Source organism: Ambystoma mexicanum, chromosome 2p, assembly GCF_040938575.1.
Source record: "Ambystoma mexicanum isolate Mex_15411 chromosome 2p, UKY_AmexF1_1, whole genome shotgun sequence".
Classification (NCBI taxonomy): Eukaryota; Metazoa; Chordata; class Amphibia; order Caudata; family Ambystomatidae; genus Ambystoma; species Ambystoma mexicanum.
Window position 1 is genome coordinate 1447258962 of NC_090923.1, and position 27239 is coordinate 1447286200.

Sequence of the window (27239 nt, forward strand, 5' to 3'; positions counted from 1 at the left end):
TATCCTCTGCAGTATGCGGATGGACATGGGCAGCAATTCAGGGAGGGTGAATGACCCACACACAGACCAGAGGAAGGCATGGCGGGATCAGGTGGCCACAATGACAGGGCCGCCTACTTCCAAGATTGCATGTACCCAGTTTTAAATCTCGATTCACAGACTCGTAAGATTGCAACAAGTAATACAAAGTCAAGTTTGCACACACGGGCTGGGTGAAGGGCCAAAGGCCACCATCCAAATCCAGGTGGACGTCGCCAACATGGCCCAGGTGTCCGCAATCAGGCTGATTGTTCCAATTCCAGTTAGATCCTGGATATAAAAGGGTCAGGAACAAGACACCTGGGAGGGGTCTGGAGACATTTTGACAGCAAGTAGGTGCATGAAGTAATCCAGGAGAAAGGGTGAAGTATTAGGGAGAAGACCGAGTTGGAGGAGGACAACAACAGAGATGAGGGAGATAGTGGAGAAGAGGGGGATGGGGATATGGGATAGAAAGGAGTAGTAGAGGGAGGAAGCAGGTAGTGTTTGGAGAATGGGGAGGTGGAAGTAGTGGACACAAATGCCCGGAGTAGGAAACCAGCAATGACCAAGCCAAGAGGGTTAAGAACTAGAGGGGGTGCTGAACTCCGGGAACTGGTGTTGGTGGAGGTGTAGAGGCTGTTTCATGGGGATGATGGAGATTTCTCCTTCCACTCACATGTTCATGGGGGCTTCTACAGACTAGATCTACTGCTGATCCTTACCAGGCTATATCATTGTGCACAGGGAGTGTAAATAGGCACAAGGACACTCTCGGATCATGCACCAGTGTCACTCAGCCTGGCAATCGTATGCAGACCTGAAAGGAACATGCACTCATGGAAGCTGTACGACCCAGTACTAAGGGACCAGGTGCTATGTAGAGAGATTTATTTATTTATTGTGAATTTGTAAGGTGTTTGAACATCAAGAAATTGTGTTTTAACGCGCCCACAGTGCAAATGGGGAGGGAACATGGGAACAAAGGCAAATAGAATAAAAATGATGAGAAAGAAAGAGGCGGTACTACTAGGCCTTGTGAGCATTTGGAACGTGCAAGTGCAGAGAGAAAGAAGGGACAAGGGAACGGGCAAGTGTTAGTTCAACGGAGGGATGTGCCAGGGAGTCAGTTGTGAACCACAATTAAGTGCCTGGCCGAGATCACGTGATAAAGTGTTATCACCTGCCAATACAATAAGTGCAGACCTCTGACATAACACAGGCCAGTGGGTGCCGAAGGCAACTGCTGGGAGAGGGCGGAAGGCTACAGGCGATTCAGTGGAAGGCCAGCACCACAAAGGACATGTAATGGCCCAGGCCACTAATCTCAGTGACTGTGGGGTTTTAGCAGGGGAGGGAGAGGGGGAAGAAGGAGGTGAAGAGGAAAGTCTTGAGGAGCTTCCAGAATTTGAGGAGATCCGTCTCAAGACAGAGAGTAAGGGGGAGGCTGTTCCAGAGGAGGGAGCCAGCTGAGGAAAGAGGTCGGCCACCAGCTCGCTGCTTAGAAAATCGCTTGACACGCAGAGAGTTGGAGCCATAGGAACGTAAAGATCTGGAGGGAGAGTGTTTGTTGAGAACAAGTTGTAGATGGTGGCCCTTGGCCCCAGACAGCCTTATGGATGATGCAAAGGGATTTGAATTTGATACTTGCTGCAACTGGGAGCCAGTGGAGGGATTTTAGGGCTGGAGAGATACGGTCCCTGGGCTTGAGGCTTGCAGCCCTATTCTGGATAAACTGGCGAGGGCAGAGGGAGGAAGGGGGTAGATTAAGGAACAGACAGTTGCAGTAGTCCAGCCTAGAGAGTGCCGGAGCCCTAGAGACATTGAGCTTCTGAGGAAAAGTGAGGAAAGGAAGGATACCTCTGAGGAGGTGGAGGTGAAAATGGGCCTTATTGGCAAGGTCCAGGATGTGACGGAGGAAAGAAAGAGAGAGGAGTCGAAGATGACACCAAGGTTTCTGGCTTCAGATTTAGGAGAAGGGGAAGAGCCCATAGAGGGTGGCCAGAGTGAAGGGAGGAGAGAGGGAGTAGGAATCCCAACAGGTAGGATCTCAGCCTTGCTGGCATTGAGGCAGAGATCATTAGAGGCACACCAGGACTGGATAGCGGATAGACAGTCAGGAATGGTAGAGAGAGGCTCAGAGGGAAGCTTGAAGAAAAGTTGGGTGTCATCTGCATAAAACTGGAAGTGAGGGGAGAAAGTGGCGATAAGGTGAACAAGCAGAGCGAGATAGACATTAAAGAGCCAGGGTGAGGGGTTAGAGCCCAGGGGAATGCCACAGGTGGAGATAGAGGTGGGAGAGGAGAACGAGTCCAGGATAACCTGGGAGCTGGGAGGGACGGTCAGTGAGGAAGGAGGTCAGCCGGTCCCGTGGACGCTTCGAGATACCAAGGGTATCATGGAGCCGTTTTATGAGGATGGAGTGATTGACCATTTCAAATGCAGAGGAGAGATTAAGTAGAATGAGAACAGCGTGAGAGTTAGAGACCTTCACAGGTGTTCAGAAGAGCAGTTTCCGTGCATATAGATGCTCAGAATCCAGATTGATGGCTGTGTAGTGTAAGGAAGGCATGGTATCAAAGTAAGACCGACACAAGTGATCACAGTTCAAGGGTGTTTAATAAAATGTAAATGGGTGGGATCAACGCCTAATCTAAACCTAAATCTAAGATGGGAGCAAGCTACGACTATCAAATAATAATACAGTCCTAGTAGAGTCTACTCTAATAGAAAAGGCCTATACTAAAAAAAACTATTGCCAATCCTATGCTACAAAATAGTGTGGGATAATGTTCACAAGAAAAGAAAGAAGTGTTCACAAAATGATGAGTCAGGATGTTATGGCTGTGGTCTCCCTTCCCCACGTTTTAGCACAGGACAAGGCGGGCTTCTCTGATGCAAGCTTACAGTTCCTTTTCTCTGTATCAGGCCCTTCTGTGCCCAAGTCTCTTCTCATGCAAAGTATCTTGCTTCAGAGGGCCTGATATGCCAAAACAACAAAACAAAAGTTCCTATTGTTAATCTTCACGTTGGGTGATTACCCTTGACCCTTGGCTCTCCCTCAGCCGGGCTCCGATCCTTCTCTGTCGTCAGCCTCCCTCAGTCAGGCTTAGACTTCCCAAAGCACTTGCCAATTTTAAACAGACTTCGGAAGGGCGATCACGTCTCGCCGGGTCACTCTGTTAGCCTATGGCAAGTGCGGGCTTCGCAAAATCACAGTTCGCACTGCGTTCCCCTGAGCCGGGTGCAAACGCCTTTTTTACAATTCCCTCAGTCGGGTTCACAATTTCACAATCATCAAAACTTCCACAATGGACTTTCGATTGTGCAAGGGGTTTGGTTTAACCCTTGTATGATCACCTTGACATCTCATGCCGGCCTTCCCTAGGACCTCTTGGTACTTGTAGTTTTAATACTTTTGTAATTCCACATTCTTTTTGTTCAGGAGAGGGGTACCAGCTAGAGACCTTCGAATGAACGCCCATGTGACGCCGGATCACTCTATCTCTGGTACCAAGTTCGTTCACCTCCGTCTATTCATTTTCTTAATGTTGCCACTTCAATCTTGGGCCTAACACAGTCCGGTCCCCTATCAGGTTCTTTCGACTCACCGGCTGTGCTGAACTCGTTGGCATTTCTTTTGTCGCTAGAGTTAAGGACGGTACCACAATGGCCACCGTGTTCCCCCTCAATGGCTATAAATGCCAGAGGGTTCCATGTACCACTGACATTCGTTACACCATTCGCCAGCTGCGATTCCCGGTCTTGTGTTTCCTTTGTTGGAGGCTTCGCGGATCTGGTTTGAAAAGGGCAACTCCATCCTTGACGTCCTTTCAGGTCTCGCTGCCTTGCTCCTCCGTTTGAACGGCCGTCCTGGAATAGCTGCTCCCTCGTGCATTCGGCCTTGCTCCTAGTGTGCTCTCATGCTCCACCTTTTTTCCCTATCAGGAAGGGAAAGGGCCGTCAGGTGTGTGTAGTTGTCGTCAATTGCCCTACTCTGCCTGACCCTTGTGTTGGGACATATCAGATAAACGCCTCTGGTCTCAGTCTGTTGTCGCTCACTGTGTGAGAAAGTGTTTGTGTTGGAAAAACGGGGGGGAGGGGTAGAGTTTCTAAATATTCTACTGGGCAGGATGGGGAAATGTGCCATAAGGAAGGGGATACCACATCTCACCCTTCGGTGTCCCACTTCCACTCCCTGAAGACCCCTCAACCAGGTGATCCTCCTACACTGGTCCACCCCCAGGAACTGGATCTAATAGCAATGGCCGTGTCCTGGCCACCTGGATGACAGATCCCTGGGAACTAGTGAGTGAAACACCTTCAGGTTTCTCACAGTAGGCAACCAACAAGCTCAGTATACTGGGTCAGTTGGGGGAAGACTAGCTTCTCCATGAGTTTCCCATGGAGGGGGGTGATGGAGATGGGGCGGTAGTTAGCCGTACACAAGGGATCAGCGGAAGGCTTTTTCAGGAGGGGCGCACAAGCGAGTGCTTGAGGAAAGAGGGGAAAAGACCCAGTAACAAGAGAGTGATTGCAGAAATCAGCAATTGCCGGGGCAAGAGAGCCGATGTTGTCGTTAATAGTTCTGGAAGAACAGGGGGAGAGATGTTTGGAGGAGACCTTCATAGAGCAGGCAATTCTAGTGACCTTGTTCGATGTGATAGGAGAGAAGGAGGAGAGATAAAGAAAGTGATAAATTACTTTTTGGGAGAATAGCGATTCGGGCCCTCTACCGGGAATCATTTGGGATGCTACGAAGGCATTGGTGTGGGGGGGAATTAATCAGTAAAGCTGCAGCCTACAGCAGAAAATGACAGCTGGTCTGGAAAGGTCTAGAGGAGGAGGTAAAGGCTGCCGAACAGGAGCATAAAAGGGGTGGATTGCACGCAGGGCTGCGTAATCTGAGAATAGGAAAAACATTTAGCAGATAGGACACCCCAAGCAATGCTAAAACCTAGACATATTACAATGCCAATGGGAATAGGGCTCATCGTCTTCTGGTGACTATGTTGAGAAAACTCCAGACTCGTAATGTGGTTGTAGCCCTGCGTGACAGCAGGAGGAAGTGGACAAACTGGAGATATTTAATTCCCACTTCGGAGAGGTGTTCCTGCAGGAGTTGTGTTCAGAAGATGCACAAATTTGATACTTGGAGAGAGTGGGCCTACATAGACTGTCAAGTGAGGAGCGTGATTCCCTGGAGGGTCCGGTTTTGCCGAGCGAAGTAGAATGGGCTAGTAAAAACTTGAAAAACAAGGCACCAGGTCCAGATGGGTTTATGGCTTCCTTTTTACAAAACGTTTTCCTCTACCTAGTTCCCCCACTTGACGGCTCTCTTTAATTCATTTTTGTTGACAGACAGGACTACTCCCACCATGGGACTCGCTAATACTGTTATACTCCCCTACTCCCCAAACCAGGGAAGGATCTGACGCTTTGTGACTCCTATTGCCCCATTACTCTCACCAATATAGACTCTAAACTGGTGTCTAAGATTCTGGCATGCTGTATGATGAGGGTGCTCCCAAGGGTCATTGATGGTAACCAGACTGGGTAAATCATGGAGCGCAGTACCCATGACAATGTTATGCGTGTTCTGAACCTACTGGAGGTGGGGCAGACTTCAGGAGTAGATGTGGGAGCAGTGGCATTGGATGCCCACAAGGCGCTCAACAGAGTGGATTGGGGGTACATTCGGCCCACTTTGTAAGTGTTTGGCTTTGGCCCTAGGTTCACCATGTGGTTCATGCAAACTACCAGCAATCATCAACCTCTCTCTGGATCAACGGGTGATAATCGCCCAACCTGTCGATAACCAGGGGAACCAGACAGTGGTGCCCACCTTCCCTACTGGTGTTTGCATTGAGTATGAAGCCGCTTGTATGTCACATTAGAAATAATATAGCTATAGAGGGGATAAAGGTGGGTGGGACAGAATACAATATTTCTCTTTATGCAGATGGCATTCTGTTGACTCTGTGGAACCCCTGTGCCTCTTTAATTGGGTTGCAGGAGCTGTCAGACTTTAGGCAGGTCTCAGGCTTTAAGGTCAATTATAACAAAGCGTGTGGGTTGGAAGTCTCAGAGCGGCCTAGAGATGGGCTCTCTTGACCGCTCTAGCCCTGATGAAATGGAATCAGGAAGCCATTCCATACTTGGGCATGCAGATTCCAAGTAAGGCAACAGAGGTTATTCGTCAGAAATTCCCACCTTTTTTCAAGGAGCTGTCAGAGGATTTAGTAAGATGGAAAGGGCAGGACATTTCCTGGTTTGGCAGAATTGCTGCGATTAAAATGAATCTGGATCCCCAGGCTGCTCTATTTATGTTTAGCATTACCTGTTAAGGTCCCAGACTCAGAGCTGCATGGGCTACAGGGGAAGATGTTTAAATTCATATGGGGAAATAAATGAGCAAGGATCTCGAGGAGGGTATTGCTGAGGCTGTTGAGGGTAGGGGGACTGGGGGTTCCTGATGTGTGTTGCTATCATTTAGCTGCTCAGATCTCACATGTGGTGACCTGGGGTGATACTGAAATGAGGCTGAAGTGGAAATTGATTGAGAAGGCCCAATCGTTTGTGCTGTTGGCTCGGCTTCCCTATGTGGAAAAGGGCATCCTGGAGGTAGCGGCTGGGTTCTCATTGCTAACTGTGACCAGAAATACACTTTATTACATGTGGAGGGCACTTCACAGATGGGGAACAGCATTAGGAACAGGACCACTCACACCCATCTGGAATAACCCAATTTTCCAACTAAGGTACGAAAAGGGGAGGTTTGAGGATTGGGTCACTGGGAGTTGGGGGGGCTGGAAAGGCTACAGCAGTTATATAGGGAGGGACGCCAATTAACATTTAACATGTGTAAGGATGTTTTCGCAGTACTTGAATCGGAGCAGTTCCTCTACGCTCAATTGCATCACTGGGCTTCTCACCCTCTCATGAAATGGGGGCCACTAGGCCAGTGAATTCACTTGAATTATCATGTCAGGGGTGGGGGATCTCCAGGGGCAGAGTCTCTCACATGTACAGGTTACTGGATGCAGGGTACCCAATAGTGCACCTGCCCTACATGCATAAATGAGAGGAAGATTTTGGGGCGGTAATAGAGAATGTAGCGTGGCTGCATATTTGGCTTCAGATGCACAAGTCATCTAAATCTGTGACAGATAGGAAAAGCGCCTACAAATTATGCTATACATGGTATCAGCACACGTCTGCTGAGTATTCAGTTAGTTTCTGGCGGTGGTGTGACGAAGTGGGGTCTCTTTCATATGGTATGGACAAGTTGGAAAGTGAATCTTTTTTGGAAGGAGGCGTTGGCGAAAATTGAAGATATTACAGACGTCTCACTACCAATGGATCGCCAAGGGGTGTTGCTATGGGATACTGGGGATGGGGCATTCCCTCTATCGGGCCCATGGCTGCACTGATTGGGAAGTTTCTCCTAGCAGCTAAACTAACCATTGCCGAAACTGCAATTCGAGGGGATTGGGTCCTCCGACGTATTCCATATCTATGACAGGTAATGTCCACAGCTGTGCTGCTTCGGAAAATCTTTGGCGTCTGCGTCCTGCGTCAATGACGTCGATGCGCCGTCCCCGAGGACCTCCTCCGACGGCCGACGTCACCCGATGTGATAAGTAGGACGCACAACGCCCATAGCCTCAGTTCCGTTTTTTCCGCGAACGTGTTCGCTTTGTGAATCTCGGTACGCCTCAACTCCTTGGAGTTGCTGTTTTATATTCTCGGTTCGTTGAACCTGTTCAGTTGGTTGTGAAGACCTGTTTGTGGCGATGTCTTTCTCATCTTCGACCCCGCGTCCGGGCTTCAAGAATTGCGGGGACTGTGGGTCCAAGATGTCGGTCACGGACTCGCACGACGCCTTCCTCTGGTGCCTCGGGGAGGCCCACGATACGGACGACTGTGTCGACTGCCAGTCGCTCACTGCGAAGGCCTTGCGGGAGCGCAAGAAGAAGCTGTTGGTAGGCCGGGTGTCTAAGCCACGGAAGTCGAGGTCTGCGGGGCTTTCGACCGATGACTCGAGGGGTGACTCTCCGCGTCGTCGTCGGAAGTCCGGTGGGTCTCCTTCCAGGAGTCGGTATCGCCACTCCTCCGCCTCTTCTGGGTATTCCAGGAAGCGCCGGCATAGGTCGCCTTCCCCGTCCTCTTCTGAGGACTCCGCCCGTCTGCGGGTCGCTTATCCCTCCATGCAAGCGACACCCGAGGAATGGGCTTCCTTCGGGAAGCAGATGCTAGCGATTCTAGAATCGCAGGGCACCGGTCCGTCTGCGCCTCCGAGTGGGGTCGGTCGGCACCGGTCGAGAAACACCATCCGTAAGCCTTGGGGCTCGGGTGGTCGGCACGGCTCGCGGGAGAGGTCCTGCTCGGACAAGGGTAGCCGTTCTCGCCATGCCCGTTCCAGGTCCCGGTCCTCGACGCGCTCGAGACCGCGTGATCCTGTGCCGTCTTCGAAGAAGACGTCGACACCTGTGGCGCCGAAGTCATCGACGATTTCTCTCGAGGTTAGGTCTTCGAGTGGGTCGTCGACGCCGTCGGCGCCCAGGTTGTTGAGAGACACGCTCGGAGCTCCGGCTTCGAGGACTGTGTCGACGCCGCAGATGCTGGAGGTGTTGCAGTTGACGTCGACGCCGATTCGCTTGACATCGACACCTTTTCTGTCGACCTCGGCGCCGACTCGCTCGGCGCCCTCGACACCTTTAGAGGCGATGGTGTCGGAGGGGCTCCGTGGCACGGGGTTTGCCCCTAAAAAGGCTATGGCTAAGGTCCGGCACTGCTTTGGTCCACAGAGGTCTTCCTCTCCCCGCCTGGAGTACGTTTCAGAGGGTGATGAAGGCTCTGATGGCGGCTTGGTTCCGGTTACGGTTCCAGATGACCTTATCTCGGGCCATAGTCAGTTTGATGACCTGAGGCAGTCACTGCATGATGCCAGTGGACTGGACACCTCTCCGGAGGTGGAGTTTTGAAAGCCTGAGCCTGGCACTCATGCCGATTCATCATATCAGCGCCTTATGTCTCGGGTTACCGAGTACTTGGGTTGGTCAGCTCCCCCACGGGAGTTCGTTCAGGATGATCTCACGGACATCCTTGATATCGGTCCACCCACTGACCCGAGATCATGCCTTTTCATATGGCTTTGCAGAGAAGGCTGGCGGCGGCTTGGACTGCTCCGGAGAGTCTCCCGGCAGTGGGCAAGTCTTTGTTGCGAAAATACCGTCCAGCCAGTAGCGACCCCTGCTACTTGTCTAGGCACCCCACCCCGGAGAGTTTGGTGGTGCAGGCGGCTACGGCCCCGGCAAAGCATGCGTCGTATACTACCATCCCTCCAGATAGGGACGACAAACGTTTTGACGGCTGGGCGAAGAAAGTGTTTTCTTCTGTGGGTATGGCGCTTCAGGCGGCCAACTCCATATGTGCCTTGTCTCGTTTCACACACACTCTGTGGAACTGTGTTGCATTAGCGGCTGATCATATTCCCGAAGGGGACGAACGGGATGGTTTCCTTGCTATGGTTCAGGATGGCAAGGATGCCATGTGTGAGGCCGTTCCATGGCGGCGAGCACCGTAATGCGCAGGTTTGCGTGGTTGAGGAAGTCTGGGTTCGCTCCTGATGTGCAGTCCCGGCTCCTCAACATGCCCTTTGACGGTGAACACCTTTTTGGCAGCAAGGCTGACGAGAGCCTTGAGAGGTTGCAGACCTCCAAAGCTGCAGCGAAGTCGTTCGGCGCTGTAGTTTGCCAACCTCTGCCTTTTCGTCCTAGGGGACAGCAATGGAGGGGAGGTTCCTTTCGCTATTACTCGTCCTTCAGTAAAGCGAGAGGAGCTAGCAGTCAAAGAGGCCATCGTAAGAGTGCCAGAGGTGGAAACAAAGGTACTCGAGGTGCCAAGGCCGCTCCGGCAGTTGCCTCTTTGCCCTCAGGCAACGCCGCTACCACTCAGTCATGAGGCCAGGTCCCATGGTTCGCCGGCTGGGGGAAGGCTGGCGCAGTATCTTGTAGAGTGGCAAGCCATTACTTTGGGGGGGTTCTGGAGATCATAACCCACGACTACTGTCTTCCTTTTTGGCAGAGGCCTCACGACAATCCACCTGGGAACCTCTCTTTGAAGAGTCCGGATCCGCTCCTTGCGCAGGAAATTCAAGCCCTGCTGGAGAAAGGCGCCATAGAACTGGTGCCTGTGGCGGAGAGGAACAGGGGATGGTATTCCCCTTATTTTTTGATTTAAAAAAAAAACGGGGGATTGAGACCCATCATTGACTTGCGCGGTTTGGACAAACTCCTCAGGAAGGACAAGTTCAAGATGGTGACTCTCTCTCAAGTCCTCCAGGCCCTTCAACTTCAGGACTGGTTGGTGTCTCTCGACCTCAAGGATGCTTACTTCCATGTGCCGATCCATCCCAAGCACAAGAAGTACCTGAGGTTCGCGGTTGGCGACTCGCACTTTCGGGTTCGGGTCCTGCCATTTGGATTGACCTCCGCCCCGAGGGTTTTCACCAAGCTCATGGTGGTGGTGGCAGCGCATCTCAGGAAAGGGGGGATTCACGTCTACCCCTACCTGGACGATTGGTTGATCAGGGGGAGCTCTCCCTTGCAAGTCCTGGATCATCTGTCCGTCACCTGCCACTCCCTTCACAGGCTGGGCTTCTCCCTCAATTTAGAGAAGTCCCATTTGACACCAACGCAGCGGCTCCAGTACATCGGAGCAGTGCTCGACACGTCCCTGAGGCAGTGTTTTCCTCCTCAGGTGAGGGCTCTTCACATTCAGCAGATGGTGCACAAGTTTCAGTTTGCCCAGACTCTCCCAGCGTCTGAGTTCTTGAGACTGCTCGGCCTCATGGCATCCTGCATTCTTCTGGTGCCAGAGGCTCGTCTGCGGATGAGATCTTTGCAGTGGGCACTCAAGCTCCAGTGGTCTCAGTCCTCCGGCAGGCTATCAGACCCTGTTCGGGTGCCGCCCTCGGTAGCCCGGGAACTTCTGTGGTGGGCCGTCGAGGGCAATCTGTTGAAGGGTGCCCCATTTTGGCTGCCCTGGCCGGAGGTGACGATCGTGACGGACGCATCCCTCACGGGATGGGGAGTTCATGCCAACGAGCTGACAGTCAGCGGTCGTTCGTCTCCGTCGGAGTCGAGACTCCATATCAATCTGTTGGAGCTGAGGGCCGTCAGGCTAGCCCTGAAGGCTTTTCTGCCGACTGTGCGGGGAAAGAGTGTCCTGATTCTGACGGACAACACTGTGGCCATGCACTACCTCAACAAAAAGGGGTGGGCAGGGTCACTTCCACTGTGCAGGGAGGCGATGCAGCTCAAGTTCTGGGCCATCCAACAGGAAGTTTCGATCTCGGCAGTTCATCTGGCCGGAGACGACGAGACGGCGGACGCTCTGAGCAGGCAGAGCACGATCTCTCACGAGTGGGAGCTGGCTCAGGAGATTCTCCTGGAGATCTTCGCCCTTTGGGGGACCCCTCAAGTGGATCTTTTCGCCTCCAGTGTCAACCGGAAGTGCGAAAGGTTTTGCTCGCAGGAATTTCCTCCAAAAGGAGCCTTAGGAGACGCGTTCGTGGTGGAGTGGTCATTCCCACTGCTGTACGCGTTTCCTCCAGTCCCCGTCATCCCGCAAGTGCTGCAGAGGTTACGGAGTTTCGGTTCCCGGATGATCCTCATTGCTCCGGAGGACGTGGTACCCGGACCTTCTAGACTTGTCCATCTGCCCTCCACGTCGTCATCCCTACCAAGACGATCTGCTCTCACGGGAGGGGGGTCAGGTTCTCCATCCAGAGGTCAGATCCCTCAATCTTCACGCTTGGCTTCTGAAAGGTTGAGGTATAAGGATTGGGACCTCCCTGAAGACGTGATGGAGGTGTTGCTCTCGGCCAGGCGGCCGGCAACTAAGTCTCTGTACCGTTGCCGTTGGAGAAAGTTCTGCGACTGGTGCAGAGTTCAGAATGTGGATCCTTTTGAATGTGACATTCCCATGGTTTTGTCTTTTTTGCTTTCTTTGGCCCACAGGGGCTTGCAAGTGGGGACCATTAAAGGTTACCTGGCGGCGCTGTCCATATTTAAGCGCTCGTCTGAAGAGTGTTCCTATTTTAAGATTCCTTTAATTTCACAGTTTTTGAAAGGGCTCACTAATGTGTTCCCTCCGTCACCTTTTTTGGTGCCAGGTTGGGATCTGAACCTTGTTCTTAAGTTTCTTATGGATGCTCCGTTTGAGTCTTTACATTCTTGCCCTTTGAGGCTGTTGACTCTGAAAACTGTGTTTTTGGTTGCGGTTACTTCCGCTCGCAGAGTGAGTGAGTTACAGGCACTTTCAGTTAAGCCACCCTTCACTGTGTTTCACAAGGACAGGGTTGTCCTTAGAGTTTGTCCTTCTTTTCTTCCGAAGGTGGTTTCGGATTTTCATTTGAGCCAGAAGGTTGTTCTTCCGGCGTTCTATCCTCCTCCACATCCTGGAAAGGAAGAGGAGAGGCTCCATAGGCTTGATCCTCGGAGAGCGTTGAGCTTTTATATTTCGCGCATGTCTCGGGTCAGAGTGGACGATCAACTTTTCATTGGTTACGCTGAGAAGCGTTTAGGACAAGCTGTGACGAAACAGACTTTGTCTCGTTGGATTATTTTAGCTATCTCCAAGTGTTACCGCTTGGCAGGTAAGGACCCTCCGGCTGGCTTGTGGGCCCATTCTACCAGAGGAGTGGCTGCGTCTACTGCCCTGCAGAGGGGAGTTCCTATTCGTCACATCTGTGATGCAGCCACCTGGGCTTCAGTACCTACTTTTGTACGTCACTATTCTCTTGATTCCATCAGAGGGCAAGATCTGGCCTTTGGCAAGGCAGTTCTCTATTCCGCAATTTGATTGGGCATGCTAAATTTGTATTCTAAATTCTTTCCCACCTCCTTGCTTGGTACTGCTTTGGGAGTCTGTCATAGATATGGAATACGTCGGAGGACCCAATCCCCTCGAAGAACAAGCTACTTTCTTACCTGGCAACGTTCTTTCGATGGGATGGTCCGACGACGTATTCCATATCGCTCCCTCCCTGCCTTCCCCGCTGCAGAATTTCTTTTGCGATTGCAGCTTGCGTTCCGCAAGGCCTTGTGTGTCTGACTGGCAGAAAACTGGTGGCACACGTTCTGGGAAAAAACTATAACTGAGGCTATGGGCGTCGTGCGTCCTACTTATCACATCGGGTGACGTCGGCCGTCGGAGGAGGTCCTCGGGGACGGCGCATCGACGTCATCGATGCAGGACGTAGACGCCAAAGATTTTCCGAAGCAGCACAGCTGTGGACATTACCTGTCATAGATATGGAATACGTCGTCGGACCATCTCATCGAAAGAACGTTACCAGGTAAGAAAGTAACTGGTTCTTCTGTATGCGATATGGAACATTGAGCTTTGTATATCCCCTGCTAATGTGTATATATGATGTAGGTTTTTTTGTATATGCCGTTTCCCACAGTATGTTAAATAAAAGGTTTTGAAAACAAAAACAATCTTTTGCGAGTACGAGGGGAAGAGAGTATCCCAGCGACCACCAAGTCCAGCTTACACACACCACAAGGAAAAGTCTTCAAAGTGTTTGGGGCAGGAGATTCCATGCCGTGACTGGAACTGTAAATGACCATATTGATACCCTTGATGGCCATACTGTATATGGGTGTCCGGTACACAAACTACATCAATGACACACAGGTTGTTCTTGAGCTTAGTGGTCATTATGAGCAGGACTTGTATGCTATAAATAACATCTATAATGCCAACCTGGCATGGATGGCATGTTTCATTAGCACTTAATTGCAAGAAAATCGAACTCCTGATTGTCTCTTCTAAAGCACGCCTCAGCAAATTGGCGCCTGATTATTCCAACTTTCGGATTGCTGGCAACATCATTGCTGTCTCAAACTAAATCAAGACCTTAGGGGTGGTTCTTGACGAGGAACTATCCATGAGGCCATATGTCTCTTATATTCATTCTACATGTGGCCTCATTACCAAATGCATAAATTACATTCGTCCTTTCTTACTGCTGAGAACTGTGCCTTGCTTGATACTGCTCTTGGTAATTCAAGACTTGATTACTGCAACAGCCTGTTGGCGGGTACTACAGCTCTCAACATTCAGGCCCAGCAGGTGACCCAGAACATTGCTGTTTGTGCAGATCTGGGACTCTCTCTGCGTGTCCATATCTCTGTCACCAGGAGAGCATTACACTGGTTGCCGATCAAGCAGAGGATCACACATAACATCTTTACTCTGGCCTTCAAATGCCATTCTAAAACCTGTCCGGCTTACCTCTCTGATCGTGTCAAGTTACATCTTAACACAAGGAACCTTAATTCCTGTATGGTGCCTACTCTCATTCAGCCCAGATTCAAACTGGCCCACCTTGGAGGGACCTGCTTTGTTGTTCAGGCTCCCCTACTGTGGTATCCTCTTCCTACTCTTATTCGTCTAGCTGCTAATCTGTCCACGTAGCCAGGGAAAAAGTCACCAGGTAGGAGACCTTTTATCCTGAACCGCGAAACGCCTTCCTCCACACATTGCAGGATGCATATTATTTACTATTATCTACTCCCATACTAGAATATTTGGGGAAAGTGCTTGAATTTCTTGGCAGTGAAAATTTGGAGAAATGTCACAACCTTTTCCCAGGCGACTTTCACTGGATACCGGTTGAGTGATCTACACAAAGGAAGCGAACCAAAGATGAGTTCAAACAACTATTTTATCAGGAATTGTTTTCAAGGGTGAGAGCACTTTAAGGTAACTGAAACAGTTGGTGAGAATGACAATTTCTCTGGTTGTTCAATATTCTCAGGTTCAAAGTAAATGTGTTTCAAAAGTCTCTCTGCGTTTCTCCCCATCCTTAGTCACAGTCTTTGTCATAGACACAAGGTCCTCTGGTAGGTTGGTCTTCCGGCTTTGTGAGCTTGTATTTGAAGTGCAGCTTGATCTGCTTAGTTCGTGTTGCTTTGGACCCATTTTTCCTCATGCTTGTTTCTCAAAACTTGTTGACACATCCTCTAGGTGCCTTCGTCTATGCTCTTCTCTCCTCGCTGTCTGTGGTTTTCTCACACACTGCTTTCTCTCCTGCTGCTTCTTTCAACCACTCCCTTTAGCTACTCCTTCCCTCCACCTGAGGTTTTTTCCTTACCAGATACTCATCAGCTCCTCATCTCACCACCACCTCCTTATCTACACCTTATACCCACTCCTCCTCTCACCACTTCTTCATCTCTTCTCTTCTCTCCCAGCTCTACTCCACTACACTCCCCTCCCCCTCAGCACTTTTCCTCTACCTCTTGTGGGGAGTGAGACACTTGAGATGGACACCTAGGTATAGATTTGTCACAAGTCGCCATTTTATTCAATAAAAGAAGTGAGACAAAAGCCTATATCTCCCTAGCCTAACAGAGGTTTCCCTACCTAACAAACTAAAGCTAAAGGAAAGTGACCCAATGTCCAAAATATCTGTCCCTCACACTAATGCACACAACAAATCATACAGGAATCATTCTGAATTTTAACTTCACAACAATAATATTGAAATTCAAACACAAAAGTTACAACCAAGGATCCTCATGACCAGGGTTGGATCTCCTTTGCCAGAAATAATTCCGGATATGTCCAATTAAAGTTCAGTCTCTATGAAGTTCATTTCATAAACCAAGTTTCACTTCCAAGTAAAATTAAAACTTATTTTCTTTCAAAATATTCGTTACTGGACAAAGCGACTTTACTTTCTATCCACTCTTCCAGTTGAAAGTCAAAACAATTGATTCTCAGAAGGTCAAACAATCTTTTCCCCTAAGAAACAGCTTCTTCGTCAGGATGGTTATGCCACAGTTCAACAAACACACTAATGGTATTACTATTTCTTTTCTGCCATAGTCCATCAAACACAATAATGTAATTGACACTTCTTTGTTACAATCTTGTACAACATTCATTAGACTTCAAGTTATCTTCTTCCTGGTCAACTCGCCTGCCAAGACTTCCACTAATTGTCCCTCTCCTGGTTTACTCTCCTGCCAGGATAAACAACACTCTTAATTCTACAACTTGTATTATGTGGTAAGGTTTGTTAACACAATTGGCATACAGTTTTTATCCAACATGCTACACACAAACACAACAGTTTCCACATGGATCAGTTTGCCATAGGCAATGCAGGTTATGCTTCTAGTCCCCTTGTTCCTTGTCACAAGAAGGACCTTTCTCCTGCTGTAGCTGTTTTTCTTTAATATAACCTTTTGGCTGTTGGTAGCATGGTTTACAACTCCCTCCCTCGAGGTATCTGGATATGGGATTATCGAATTTCACTTGCCTGATGTCAATCTCAGCCTAGTTTGGCTTTGGCAATACAGGTTACAATGTTCACTTTTGAAATATCCCTCTTCAGGGAAGTTCTATATTCTTTGATTTATTATTGCCCCTCTTTTGTTTGGGCAATGCAGGTTACAATATTCTTTTACTGGATATACCCGTTTGGCTTTGAAAATGCGAGTTACAATAATCTCCAATCTGACATCTCATAACATTAGAGTTGCGCCCAATTTGCTTACATTCAACTGTTCGGTATTCGGAGTGGCCTGCACTAGGCAAAGTCACTGGTCTTTCCTTGCGTCACGTTCTGAGACGCTGACACTGTCTCTTCGTTCACTGGTATGTCAGCTGCATTTGACAGCTCCTGCCGGCATACGACTGCTCTCGCTGTCTGTCCCCGCAGTCTGCACAACCCATAACGCTCACCGGCGAACTGCACATGCCGGAGCGGGTTGCCAGATGCACGGAGCTTCCCTCTCCCTCGGGGTCACCGGCACCAGTACCGCGTCCTCTGCATTTAAAGATTCCAACCTCCTCCAGGCTCTTAGCGTGGCATTCCGCTGTCACTACAGCGGCAGCCTCTGTCCCTGCTGCGTTCTGCTGTGTCTGCTGCTTCTCCTGCTGTCTCCTCTGCAGTCTCCCCTGCTTTTTCCTCTTGTCCCGCACTAGACTGGCCTTTAAATGTTTTGAAGGTCCTGCTCAGGTGTGGGTCATTGGGACAACTAGACCGCACCTCACGATTTGGAAACTCTTGATTCATCTTCCTCGTCTCAGTACTAGGAGCATTATGAGACAAGAAGTCCATAGAGAGAAAATGAATGTATGAGAACGGGAATGGTGGGGGTGAAATGAAACTGTGTGTAAATGGTGAAGGAGATGGGGAGTGGGATAGTAGGGAGGGAAGCGAGATCGGGGACCCCCCCCCCAAATTAAAAATACAATTCTATACTATGTGCTTTATGGGCTTTTTGAGGGCCGCACAAAATCGAATGAAATAAATCTGTCTTTTTTATGTGAAGCCTTCAAAAAGCGGAAAAAAGACATAGCACCCTGTAATCTGAACGCCATGGAGTGTCATTATTACTAAAAGTGGTAATATTAACTTCCTATCTTTGATGTGCATTAATTCCATATTTACAAAGGGAGTTCTTCTTGTTGATATCGGAAAGTTCGGGAAGGGAGATCTGACTATGATAGGATGCCATTAAACATTCAGGCACCATGGGATCCTATCCTCAAAGTAGGAGGAATCCCATGTCTCTCCTGACGGAGTCACCTCATTCCCTTGGTAGCATTCTCCTCCCATGTGATCCTCCCTCTTAATACCAACCCCAAGGTCAGGATCAGGTAGCCGCTGCCTTTCACTGGCCACATGGGAGGGGACTTTAGGCTGGGAATCTGTGATGACTCCAAAGGATTCATCCCACTCTCCTCTGCATTTATTTCTCTCACAACCTTCTCCTTAGCTCTTGGTTTCCCCTCCTCTTACCACCTCCTACTCACCCCTGCCTCCAGCGTCTACTTTCTCCAACCACCTCTAAATATTCTCTTGCTCAGTCTCCAAACACCCACACAAACCTTTTTCCCTCCGCTGATGCCAGCAAGTCTGCACTTTGGTGTCATTATGGCCATTTGGAGCTTATCGGCCGTTTGGCCGTTGTTTGGGAATTTCAGGTGTTTCATATTCGCTAGCATGGATCTGCCATGACACATATGACTGAGTCTATGAATAGCCAGTCTACATCTTATATTTCATCCATGCCTCTTACATGCGTGTGGGAGTGAGAGCTCTATACTGTGTAGGAAGTTACAATAACCTGCATTGCCCCTCTCCCTTTGTTTCCTTTGCTCCCAATGTTAACATGAACCCCACAGATCTCTGGTTCTCATTCTTACCTCTATCTTGTACACAGATACTAACTCTTGCAAAAAGCAAGCATTTCCCAGTTGGGTCGACACTGTGGGCCTCATCACGACTTCGGCGGTAACCCTTAAATCCGGCGGTAGCGCTATTACCGCCGGATTTAAGGGTCCGCCGAATCAGGGCTTTGGCGGATTTCGCCCCAGCTCTGAGCTGGAGGGAAATCCGCCGAAAATTCGTGCTATTTCCGCCGGCGGGTAATCCGCCAGCGGTATTAGCGTGAAGATTCCCCATTGAGCCCAATGGGGAATGGGGCATTCCCGAATGGGCTCAGTAGGGAATGGGGACTTACTTTACCACCGAACTCGTGATCAGGCGCTATTAGCTCCGGGGAGTTTGGCGGTAGGGCTAATACCGCCCGCGCTAATAGCGTTACCGTTAACGCCCAAGTCGTGATGAGGCCCTGTGTCTGGAAAAACCCCATGACACAGCTCGTTGAAGCAGACTGTTGGAAGATTTGGACACATGTGGTGAGCCTTGTCCTCCTGACCCAGGTGTTTTGTAGGTGACCAGAGGATCCTCCCAGTATCAACTTCATGGATTGGGTGGTGGCACCCGACCTCCCCTGCACCCTGGTGTAGTGAGTGACAACATTTTGGAAGGTTTGTGATGACCAATTAGTAGTTGCAAAGAAATGTTTTGTAATTGTTTGGAGGCTGCAGATTATATTCACTGTCTGCACTTTGTGCCAGCAGTACAACATTCAGGGGTTGTATGGGGTGTGCCAGCGTTTTGTGATGGATCAGGAAAATGCCAGTTTGTAATGAGGCAAATTACTAGCTGTGAAGAAACAGTCTTAGAATTGTTTGGAGACACAATGTTTAATTCCAGTTGCCTAACTTTTGTTAAGAGACAAAAAATGCTAGTTCTTAACAAAGTCATAGAATTAAAATTACAAGCTTAAAGCCTCCGCCTGTGTTCAGCGACCACGGAAGTGCGCTGAGCCATGAAGACCTGCGAATATTACACAGTCCCATTTACCCAATCCAAGCCCTTCTTACCAACTTCCCCGGGTAGGTGAACTGGATACTCGGGTTAGGCCACTCGCGAACGGCTGTCCAGACTATAAAAAGAAGAATTTGAGTTGGTGCAGGATGGGCACTTGGAGACAGAACAAGTTTGAAAGAGGCTGGAGGAGAGTGCAAAGCGAGAGAAACCATGAACCGGAGAAATGGAGAATGGTTACGGAGCAGTAGGGTGAGAAAAAAGTGGAGAAGCAGCAAGGGGGGTAGAGAAGAGTGGAGAAGGAGCATGATTGTGAGAGGAGTGGAGAAGTGGCAGGAGGGGGAGAGGAGAGAAGAGTAAAGAAGCACGTTAGACAGAATATTAGAGGTTGGATTAAGGAGGAGATTGGGGAGTAGGGTACTCCAGACAGAGAGATCTCAGGAGGAGAGTGTGAATAGTAAGAAAGTGTTTGAGGAGGAGGCAGTGAACAACATGCAAGTGATTGAGGAAGAGTGGAGGTGTGTTAAGAGGAGGACCAGAAAGGAGAGAATGAGAAAGGGGCCTTCGCTGAGTCTGGGAAGGGTAGAGGAACAAACATGTGGTAGAGCACAAAGCAGGTGACGGTGATGCACACGGGTAGAAAGGAGAAGGGAGGTCAGGAGAAGGTTCCCAATAGGTGAAAGCATGTGGTAAGGCTTTGACGAAAGTGAGTGTGCTGATGGTTGACAGGGCCAGGATCCTGAGATAGGGTGGTGGCGAGAAGCCTAGAGGGCAGCTAATGGAAACTAGAACTAGCTCTCCCTCACCTGTGCCTGTGTGAGTATTGGGCTCCAGTACTTGGTTCTATGCCCTCCCAGTTGGCCAATGCAGTTCTGGACCTGACTTTGTGGGGAGAATCTCCCCTACCGTAGGCAAGTGGCAAAAAAATAAACTTCAGCCAAGAGAGTTACAAAGATCAAGCAAATCCCATTAGGAGACTTAGTGAGCGATGGGGGCTAAACCAGAAGAGATTGAAAGAGATATTTTTCTTTTGACTAGGCAGTGACAACCTGAAATAAGAACCTTTTGAAGGCTGGGGGATTTCTATATCCCTAGATAACCCTAATAAATCCTAGTTGAACTGCTGTTTTGGTCGTGCTCCTTTTTGTGTACCCACTTGGCTACATAAGAGCATTCAGTGGCTGCAACAATGTGTTGAACGTACATGACATCTTGTGGCTAGGAGGAAAACTTGGCATCTTCAGTGACAAAATGTTTGGCACTCCTTAATTTGCCAGGGGAGACGGAGAGGGGCATGTGTCTAGAGGTCATTTTACCTCAGCCACAGTAGTTAGGGGCATGAGGGATGCTATAAGTGGATGCGCTAAATTGAAGGTATCCATTTTGCATTTAGCAGTGACACCACCAGCCATTTATCACTCTGTTGTGCAAGACAAAGCAGTACATGCTCTGGTATTGTTTCCTAGGGAGGAGGAAGGGGGAGGTTCAGCTTCTTGTCTTCCGGGCCGAAGGGGCAAATGCATTGCATATTGCATCTACTGATGGGTCAGGAGAAACACACAATGTAGAGGAGCAGGATGTGGGAATTGTTGGTCTCCCTCTCCACCAACACCCACATCCACTGATGAGTCGGAGAATAATGGTGATCGTGGGGACATTAGGAACAGGGTAAAGATCATGACCCATCTGAGGCCAGGCCACCACACATGTTCTGTAAACCAGTGATGCCAGGGAGGTGAAGGGGGACAATAATGCTACAGTTACGGAGATGAGAGGGACCTACACATCTACTCTTCCACCTGTGTACAGGGTTCTTCAAACACTGCTTGGAGGAACTAAAAGTGCAAAAGATCAGTTTGTGGCATCTACTGAGCAACTCTCTACCACCTTCACAGTCTGAGGAACATAGTAGGATGTGTCCTAGCACACCAAGAATTTCCGAAGTGTAGAATTTCTACATGCAGGACAAAGAATGACAGCACCTTGCCACCTGCACTCTCACAAAGCTTTCACTGGGAAAGATCTAGGACCATGCTAGTAACCACGGCTTTGTGGTGTCAAAGGATGCAACAACATGCACAGCAGTGGAATTACCCCAGAATACCTCTTCTGCAGCCTTCTTATTAATGACCACAATATACTCAACCGGACTGTCACCACAGAAAACATTGTTGCTGTGCCATCGTGATAGTGACTGTAGTGGTGACTGACCGTAATAGTATAAGGTGCAATTATTGTTTGTGCCACTACTGTTTTATTATGGAGTCCTTCTCTTCCTAATTAAATAACCACCGTTGGAACCACCTTCCAAAAGGGCAAACTGTACCCCTGGCAATTTTTGGAGTTCTTTCTTATCAACTAGCTGCCAGCTTGAGAATGTTTGGAGTGCTACGGCAGCCCCTGCTACATGACTGCTGCAAATACAGGAGTGCGAGAACCCATCAAAGTTCGTTCAGCATTGAAGCACATGTGATTTTTAGATGAGGCATCTTCCAAACTTGTTATTGCACAATTCGATTCAGTCGAATATCCTCAAGAACTGTTATCTAATTTTATATTACAGTGAGTTGTAACTGCAATACTTTGCAATTGTGATGGTTTATGGAACTTATTCTTGCCATGTACACTTTAAAAATTGCCACCATCTGAAAATATGCCTCAGAAAACGTACCTTCTGCAAATTTGACATGGGATTGAGCTGAACAAATATGACGAACAAGCAGTCTTAATGTTCTACATGGTGTTAGAACGATCGCCTAACGCTCTCTACCAAGGGTTACCGTTTTAGTTTCTTCTTAATTGAGCCAATTAATATCAACATTGTATTCAGCGGCTAGAATCATTGTCCATAAGCCTCCACTGTTCCAAATCCACATTGAACTTTTTCTTCGACCCATGATGGAGGAATAACGCAATGGACCAAAGATCAATTTGTGTCTGCCATGATGGAGAAATAACGTAATGCACCAATTCGTATCTGCCATGATGGAGGAATATCGCAATGGACCAATTCGTATCTGTGAACTATTTGGTTGCTAAAGATGAAAATTGCCAATATGTAAGAACAGGTGGACTGTTAGCCGTTGTATTTCTGCATTTACAGGATATTGTAGGAGTATTGCATCCATGTGCTATCAGAGACCAACAAAAGTACTCAGCGAAATTTGGTACCTAAATGTATTCTAAATTAACTCAATTCAAGTTTTTGGTATAAATGACCTTAAAACAAATCGATACAATGCCACATTTAATCAATAAAGATGTAAAAAAGGGTAAAGAATTACGAATACTTGTTAAAATCCCACACATTCAAAAGAATATCAAATAAATTGATTGCTCCTCTCATAATTGCAGTTAGCTTTCATCATCTCTGAAGAGTTACAACTTCCATTGTTGAATATGGTATGCTCGTGAGTGGCTGGCAAAGATACTTCTGCTGCTGAGTCACATTGTGACCCTCTTGCACAATTGAAGTGACTTTCCCATCGCCCAAAACCACCCCCACAATATTTGGGGACTATCGCTCAGAGTCGGTGGGCTGTCACTTCCCATGTCTGCTGTCCCAGATGGCCTCAACAACACCAACTCCCGAAGACGGTTCAAGGGTTTTTATCAAAAGGCTTGAAAAGGGGCCCAATAAGGGTTGTCCCTTTCTGTCTCCTGTGGGCTGTCCCCTACGTAGCCCAGGTGTCCCTGTACCCCTAGAAAGTCACTAGATATCAGTGACCCTTACTGTCTAGTAGCTCACTAGCTTGTCGAGATGGCCTAAAGGCAAACACGTTATCTATTTTACTTCATCTAGGATCAATCTACATGGATCCGAACCCGGGTCCCACAATTAGGAGGTTTTGAAGAAAAGGTATCTTCCAGTCACCCAGGTATCACTCTGTCCCTTCCTTGCATGTTCTTTTGCCCTTTGCCCTGATGTTTTATCCTTCCTTTCCCTCTTTTCTACTCCCTCCCCTCTCTTCGTACCGCTCTCGTTTTTCTATCCCTCTCTCTTCCTCTTGCTGTGCCTCTGATCTTCTTTCTACTTCTACACTCAGTCCATCTCTGCTGCTCCTCTCCCCTCTCGGCTCTGCTACTCTCCTTCCACTACTGTACCCCCCCCACTCTACTACTGTCCCCTTCACTATTTCCTCCTCTCCACTCTACTACTCTCCCTCTCCACTCTACTACCCTCCCTGCTCCACTCAACTACTCTCCCCTCTCATTGCACGACACTCTGCTCCTCCTTCCAAGGTCACCTTCCTTTCACTCTCTTTCACCTTTCTCTCACTCAACCCTAATTACTTTGCTACACTCGCACTTAATCTCACTCACGAAACCACTCTACCATGCACGCACTGTCACCCACATATCACCAACCAATAGCTCACCTTGCACGCACTCTCTTCTAATCTATTGCCACGCTCTGCTGAACAGTCCTTCCTCCTCTTGGTCTCTCGGTCTGCCTCCACCTCCTTTGACCTCGCCAGAACAACCCACACTGACCTGACCTTTCTGAACTCCTTTATCCTGCCACTCCCTCCTTGATTGGTCCCCCACATCAGCTGATTCCTAAGACCAATGGCTTACTTCTTTCTCCCTGTGGGCCATGTTACAGGCATCGAAATTCATAAAACTGCCTCCTGCTCGTATGCAGGTCTGCAGGTTCTGCCTCATGGTGGCCGGCTGCAAGCAGTCCATTCTAGAGTATATGTTTGTGCTGCATGGAGCGTCTGAATTGCTGGTCTGAATGGTGCATTGTACTGCTTCTTTACTGCTGCTGCCGCTTCCCTCCTAGATGAGTTCTGGAGTTGGTCTCTGCCACAGGACTGATCGCTGTAGACCTATGGCACAAAGAAACAAACCCTGGCCAGCATTGTTCACAACCGGTATGGGGCAAGAAGAATTAGTATTTCCCTCACTTAAGACACAGGTAGAAGGGACAGATTAGGCCCTCCCATCTCCTACACACTGCTTCAGGGGCAGGAGTCGCTCTGGCAAGCACACTGGCAGGCTTCCTGCCCCCGGTTGAGATGGGTCCCAAACCCCTGTTGACAGGGCCAGATCCCTGACCCTCTCACGCTGCCCAGAAAGTTCCACGCCCACAATACCACCATCAACAGGAAGAACAAACTGCTGTGATGGTGGTTGTTGCCAGTATGTATGAAAGACAGGTGAGTGGGCAGGCTCAGACTGAAGGTTGCATGTGCAGGAGTGTCTTGTGACTAGCTGGTGGACTAGCTGGTGTGTGTTCCTGAGAGGAACCTGCAGGTGCTCCTTAATTTCCATCTCCACCATGGGAGGGTGCTTTTGAAGGAGGGAACAGTGGATGTTGGCGCAAGTCATATGTTGTCAGGATGGTGCCACTGGTGAATGTGTTTGCGCATTGCAGTGGCTCTCAGTGCGCTACTCATTTTACCCCATTTGACTAGCTTCTAATGAAGGTTGCATTTCATGATGCATTCCTCGCCCTTAAGAGTCTTTCCCTCTGGCGAGCTAAAGCTCTCCCTGACCCCTATCGAGGTGGGCACTGTCTTGGGAAGGGGGAATGTCTCTTGTTCCGCCTGAATCGTGACTAGACACACCTGTGCCAGCCTTATTGCTTTGCAGGGGCAGGTGGCAAAGCATCAGTCTCTTCCTACTCCGGAGCCATCTCCTGGGGGACCACTTCTTTCTCCTTCACCTGTTTGTTTTGGTGTCCCACAGCACCACCACCTGCCCCCTTCCTCGTCTTACTTCAGGGTGTCCCACACCTCTACTGGCCCCTCTTGCTGCTGGGTTCTAATCACCTTCTCTCCAACTTCAAGGTTGATTCAACTAGTGGTTTTGTCCAGCAAGTATTTTAGCCTGACACATTAACAACACCTGCTGCATTACCATGAGATTAGGTGGCCTCTCTGCCCCCCAGACACCTCGCCAGCTCCTTCCACTACCTCCGACACGACGACTCTCTGCACCAGCACGGTCCCATCTGACATCCTCGTCCTCCATCTTATTTTCCTGTGTTAATGGCACACCCTCCTTGGTGTACCCTGTCTCCTTTGCTCTTCCGTAGCTGACCCCCCAATGGCCCTCCAAAATCTGGCAACGGCTTATGTGTCTCTAGGCAACCAGCAGTATAACTTAGTATGACGAGCACAAGAGCCTCACCAGTCTCCAAGATCTGGCAAAACTCCCCATCTCTGATAAATTAGCTCACTCTTCTCTGAGTACAAAGGCTAGTCCTGCTTCCTGATTTCAATTCCTTCAGAACACAAAAAGTGGGGGTGAAACATGGATTCTCATGACTCGTACAAACAATTAGAAAGGCTTCTCTGGCATACAGAGGAAGGCGACTAAAACATAGCAAGTATTATCTGGCTCACATACACTTGGACATACTGGGTTTTGCAAACCATCAGAAATATAAAAAGGAACCGTTATTTTGATTTGTTGGGGTTGAGCGACAAGTTGTGGGAATGTCACCAAATTCCTGGAAGGATGAACGCACACCCCACTTGGATTTGGAATACAAAAAGGAAAGGGATAGTTTGCACTATTTTGAATGTAATCTTTTGTGGGTAACACATGTTTTGAGCGAGGCAAAGGGAACATATTTTGTGATGTTTTTTTAAAGATTTTTCATGGGAAGGCAAGGTTAAAAAAGAAATATGACAAAGTGTACTTAATTCGATTTTAAGTTTGATTTTGAAACATTTGTAACGTGCACACGGAACGGAATTAACCGCATCCAAGCCCCGATGAAATCGGGCGAGGATATGTCTAAATAGAACAGCACATAAGCAGAGGAGGCAGAATCCTCGTATGGGAAGACATTTAAAAAGGTAGGTTTTCAGAGCTTTGCAGAACTGAGTGAGGCAGTCCATTGTTTTTAGCTCTAACGGAAGACTATGCCAGAGCTTGGGACCCTAGAATGAAAACCTTCTGTCACCCATAGACACGAAGCGGGAAAGTATAACCACCAGTAAAAATGTATCAGCAGAGCGTAGCATACGCGGAGGCTGATATCTCACCAGTTTTTTGGCCAGTTATGAAGGTGTCAGATTGTTAAGGCATTTGTAAATCAAGCTCAGGATTTTAAAGTTAACTCTCTCCTCAACCGGCAACCAATGCGGATCACGACGTAGGGCAGAATTATGGGCAGGCGTAGGTATTTTATAAATCAACCTCACCACTGCATTTTGTGCCTTTTAAAGGGGGGGGGGCAGGCGTTTACGAGGGATTCCGGGAAGCATAGCATTGCTGTAATCCAGCTTTGAATTAACCAGATCCCCCCCACTACACTGGCATGATCCTTGCGTGGAAGGTACGACAAGGCCAGCCGAAGGAGCTGCAGAGAGTAAAAAACTGATAGTACTTTTCCCCCTACAGCCGACTTTCATCCATTGTTCTGCCATATGCAGCCTATGTTTTTTCAGAGCCCCTAAACCAAGGTGTGCGCGGACGCTTCTCATTGTCTGAAAAAAGATGTTTCGGGCCAAACAGTGCCCCCTCGGTTTTACTGATTATTAAGCATGCAAAGATAAAAGGGAGCAAATAAGGATTAACGACAAGCACTAAAATCACCTACAAATGCAAGAAAAGTCCACGAAAACCAAGTGAAGTCCACAATGCCCGCCAACATTCCTGTAAACACAACTTGAGTCTGTCTTGCGCACTAATACATTTAGAGCCAAACCCACAAAAGGGAACTGAAAGCGAGTTGGCCCTTTTTATAGGGTCACCAAACCTCCTCAGATAGTCTAGACCTCTGATTGTTCTGTCGAATCGCAGCTCAAAAACAGTTGGCATTGGGAGTAAGAACGTCGAGAGGGTGTATGAGAGATGGAGCATGAAGTGAGGCTGGGAGAGAGCTGATCAGGAGGGGCAAAGTGCACTGTTATGTTAATTGTTTTTTTTATAATGCACGGATCCGGAATTCAAACCGATGTTGCTCTGCGCGGTCTTGATGCCAAGACCAGCGTGTTGCCCATGTGCAATCCTCCAGTTGAATGAGTGATAATAGTCTTGGTTAACTTAAACT

General features: G+C 48.8%; 1 protein-coding gene across 6 annotated transcripts in view; it reads left to right on the forward strand.

Moving 5' to 3' along the window:
* AGAP3 (ArfGAP with GTPase domain, ankyrin repeat and PH domain 3) overlaps positions 1-27239 on the forward strand; it is a 1746798-nt gene that overhangs the window by 1268547 nt on the left and 451012 nt on the right. The window lies entirely within an intron of this gene.